This window comes from Muntiacus reevesi, chromosome 1 (genome assembly GCF_963930625.1).
Source record: "Muntiacus reevesi chromosome 1, mMunRee1.1, whole genome shotgun sequence".
Classification (NCBI taxonomy): domain Eukaryota; kingdom Metazoa; phylum Chordata; class Mammalia; order Artiodactyla; family Cervidae; genus Muntiacus; species Muntiacus reevesi.
This window is the reverse complement of record NC_089249.1, coordinates 108,078,750-108,083,354: the sequence shown is the minus strand read 5'-3', so window position 1 is coordinate 108,083,354 and position 4,605 is coordinate 108,078,750. Positions and strand designations below refer to the sequence as shown.

The 4,605-nt window shown below is 42.0% G+C and overlaps 1 non-coding gene across 1 annotated transcript; it reads right to left on the bottom strand.

Moving 5' to 3' along the window:
* Window positions 1-368: 368 nt before the first annotated feature.
* Window positions 369-475, bottom strand: LOC136156679 (U6 spliceosomal RNA). The gene has a single exon (XR_010661168.1). It is a non-coding gene; the product is annotated as a U6 spliceosomal RNA (small nuclear RNA).
* Window positions 476-4,605: the final 4,130 nt, after the last annotated feature.

The following is a 4,605-nucleotide window of genomic DNA, read 5'->3' as shown; positions in this document are numbered from 1 at the left end:
AGTCTATGAATCCTACTATTACCAGAATGCATGCTTTCTGGTAATACACTTACATTCATAATGTCACTGATTTTTTTGTTTGTTTTATTTGGGTAAATTTATTTATTTATTTATTTATTCATTTATTTTTACTAGTTGGAGGCTAATTACTTTACAATATTGTAGTGGTTTTTGCCATACACTGACATGAATCAGCCATGGATTCACATGTGTTCCCCATCCCGATCCCCCCTCCCACCTCCCTCCCCATCACATCCCTCTGGGTCATCCCAGTGCACCAGCCCCGAGCACTTGTCTCATGCATCCAACCTGGGCTGGTGATCTGTTTCACACTTGATAATGTACATGTTTCAATGCTTTTCTCTCAGAAAAATATGGAAAGCTTCACAAATTTTCGTGTCATCCTTGCACAGGGGCCATGCTAATCTCCTCTGTATCGTTCCAATTTTAGTATATGTGCTGCCCAAGCAAGCACTCACTGGTGTTTAGAATATAAAAGGTAGCACCATCATAAAAGAATATTCATAAAACTTCAAAATTAATTTTACTAAAGGGCATAGCAATCATCATTTGATACTGGAGAGTTTAAGTCACAGTCATGACAAAATCTGAGAATTCATGGAAAGTTTCAGGGGGTTCATGGGAAGATATTTGAGGATACTGCAGCATTTTTCACAGAATTAGAAAGTGGCCCAAGAGGGCCAGATAGCAGTCAATATCAGCTCGTCTGTGTCAGTAGGTAAAGATATCAACATGAGGCTTTTTGCCAGGATGTGGAGGCCACCATGCACTTCTCAAGATTGTAATCATTACATTGATGGTATTCCCAGAAGCTACAGGGATATGCTGCATAGCTCCTTGAGAGAGAAATCTTACATCAACTCTGAAAGAGGGGTTAGAACCCTCTCTGTTAAGGAGCTAAGCTCTACCACAAGAAGCTGCATCCAAAGCATTTGCAACCACTAGAACAGCCTGGCTGCAAGAATTTGTCAACACCAAGATACTTTCCATGGGTCCATCCTAAAGTCATTCACTAAGATTCTTTTTTGTCCTAAAGAAATATTTTTTAATATTTAACTATATAGTCCGAAAAGAGGTTCTTGAAACAATTACAAACAGACTCTTTGAAAGGAACATAGATACTTTTGACTACATTAAGCAAAGAAATGAGTTAACAGATTCAAAACTTTGAAAGATTAGCACCCCTTCCCAGTTGTGCTTAACTTACACCAAGGAAGCAATTTTCTCATCTGATAGAAGTCGACCTAATTATTTTGGACAGGTACGACAGCTGGTCAAAATGCTGAATTGTTGCTGCCCAACAATTCTTTGGCTTCATTCTCTGTAAAAGGCTTTTGCATTGTGAAGGGAACAAACTAAATGATATATGACAATCTTATAAATAGATCCATAACTCTAAAATATATCCAAGGCTGAATATTTCAAATGGCCTAGCTCCCATTAGTCAATTGCCTTAGTACCTCAAGTGTATGACAGCCTCACATTTCTTTTGGCATCTTCTATTATTTCACTTCTCATTGACATGAAATTACCTTTGCAGAATTCAACCCATGAACATTCTAGTTTATTTTCAAATGGAATATGTTTGCTGGATATAGTGTTAAATATGACTCATACTTTAAACTCTTTCACAATTTGTTGTATTCAACAAGTTGAATGAGTGCTAAAATAGTGTATGAAGACCTTGACCAACTATGCTGCTTGGGAGTCCAAAAAAAAATCAAAATCAAACAATCTCAAAGGCTTAGCTGGGTTGTTGGCTCCCTCATGGGGAACAGAGTGATTTCTTTGTGTCCTGCCATGAAATAGACTGCCACATACACCCCACTCCAAGCTAAGGATAGAATGCAAACAGAAGGCCCCTCCGGTTACAGTCCTCATTGGTGCTGTTTGTTGTTTGCTTGTTTTGGGGGGGGGGCATTTGTTTGTTTGTTTGTTTTGATGTTTAGTTGACATATAGCATTATTTTGTTTCAGGTATACTACTTAATCATATTTGTATACACTGCAAAATGATCACCACAATGGATCTCGTTCCCATCTTGCACCATATCTAGTTACTAACCCCATTTGTTATTATTGCTCTCTCTTTAGTTATGTGCAGAACATCCAGAGGTGACTGAAAGCAGGGAAACACACTCTCCTTTCTTATGCTAACAGAGACCTTTAATATCAATAAGAACATTATCTCATTTAATTCTCACAGAAACTTAGAGAAGTAGATTCTATTATTGTTGCTGTTATACAGATGAAGAAACTGATGTATGCAGAGATTAAATAACTTGTTCAAGCTTACATCGCCCATAAGTGGTAGAGCCAGAGTTCAAACCAAAGCCTTGCGCCTACAGCCCACTGGGGACCCCTTTGCTCAGCTCTGCTGCCGTCTGGTGTAATGCACACATAGCTGATGAAGGGCCCTCCTGCAGGAGGGACTTCTGAGACCCAGATCAGTAGATAGCAAGGATCAGTTACAGTTAAGGGGTTCCTTTTCTTGGTTCCTCTGGCATGAGTTTAAATTCAACAGTCTGTCCCTGGTGTGTGTTCTTACTGCTCCTTCTAAGACCTAGTCTTGGGTTTCCTTTAGCTCTTCCCTGGTATCTCTGCCAGGCACTTGTCAAGGCCCCTCCTCCATATCCCAAGATCTATGACTAGAGACACCTTTTCCTGTCTGGGCCCAGACTCTTTTGACTTTGGGAGAGCCTATGTGAGGATGGTTGCTTCGTGTACTTAACTGGAGACCTTCCTGGTTCAGCCCACTGAATGTTCCTTCTAACTCTGAAGTTTCATGTGTTACTCGGTCTCCTTAAACTGAATTCCCATATGATCAGCTCTTCTTGCCTCTGTTGTCTCTCCTCCCATCCTACACCCCAACCTCCTGCCCTCCCTCTCACCACCTAACTTTATTTCTTTTCTATTTATCTCTCCTTTCCTTCATGCTAATCCTTTTCAAATTGCTATTTTTTAGGCTCTTAACCTCCATTCATCTCTGCTCTTTTAAGCCTCTGTCTCATTTCTTTCTGTCAACACACAGGCTCCCTGAAAGTGCACGTTCCCTTCTGCCTCTGTTTCAGCAACCCCCTGAAACCTGACCAACCAGGTATTCCATTTTCTCCTCTCTCCCCCCAGTAGGAGTATTCACATCTCCGTTTCAAGTTTTCCTGTCACTTAATAAATATCCCTTGGCATGTTGAAAGGCAGCTATCATCTGGCTCTGGTATAAAGTCCATCAGCACACATCCTTGGAAATATTAAAATTATTTATAGTTGATATAGTTTACATCCCATTTCCAGAACTTTAATCCACACTCACTTTTTTGGATACAGATGCTATTTCATTTGTTCAGGGCTATCACTTCACAAGCTTGAGCTTTTTAAACAAATATTCTCAGTATTGCAAAGTTTCATAAGCAATATATTCCATAGCCAGGGCTTGGTAGAGAAAAAGACAAATTAAATATCTATCTTGGTTTTGAATGTTTTGCATATTCATTGGTAGCAAACTATGTTCTAAGCATAGTTTCAGACAGAGGGCAGGACACATCCCCAGCAACAGGAAATAGACAGGAGAAAGTCTAGGCAGATGGCGAATGTGCATCAGGGGAACGTCAGCAGTGAGCAACAGGTGTGCTGGCAAGGAAGGCAAATGCAGCATCAGGAGCTGGGTTGGCAGCAGGCAAGTCAATATCGGGGAAATCTGGCAACAGGTAAGAGGAGCCAACCACAAACACTAAAAGTTCAGGTTCATAACAAGTTCATTAAATCACTCAGGTGGCAGGACAGGATCATAGCAGTGGAGGATACAGGTCTCTAGGCAGAGGCAGAAACATGGGGGTACCAAGGATTTACCCCAGTTACTGGAATTGAGATTCAAGATAGAATTTTCTCCACAAAGAAGGTGATGGTTGGATGGAAAGTCAACAAGCCTGACCTAGGGATGAACCACTGAATCGCTGCCTTCCTCTCAATTCTACCTGTCCAAAGATTGAAAATGGAATCCAGCTTCCAGGTGGAAGCCAAGTAGCTTAGCTCTCCAGTTCAAGGCAAATGAGCCCACCAGACAGTTACCTAGTGAAGTGGGTGGTTAGAAGGTTACAAGGAGGGTGATAGTAGGAGCACAGACAGCTTCTGGGACTGCTGGATTGCCCCAAATTTTGTCCGGCCCAGACTCCAGCCTCCCAGTGAAGATCTGCCTAGCTGTCTATAGGATGTGTCCCAGGGCCACCTGCTCAACAAATCCATAGGTCCAAGGCTTAAGATGACGACTTCTGATTGGCACTAGAAGAGCTTCCCAGGTGGCACTCGTGGAAAAGAACCTGCCTCCCAATGCAGGAGATGTAAGAGACACAGATTCAACCTCTGGGTCAGGAAGATCCCCTGGAGGAGGGCATGGCAACCCAATCCAGTATTCTTGCCCAGAGAATCTCACGGACAGAGGAGCCTGGAAGGCTACAGTCCTTTGGCTTGCGCAGAATCGGACGCAATGGAAGCAACTTATCAGGCACACACGCATAGGCACTGGAAAGAAAATCTGCCCTGGCAGGATCATCTTACATGCCTTTGACAGATAAGTTATAGTTATGGAACC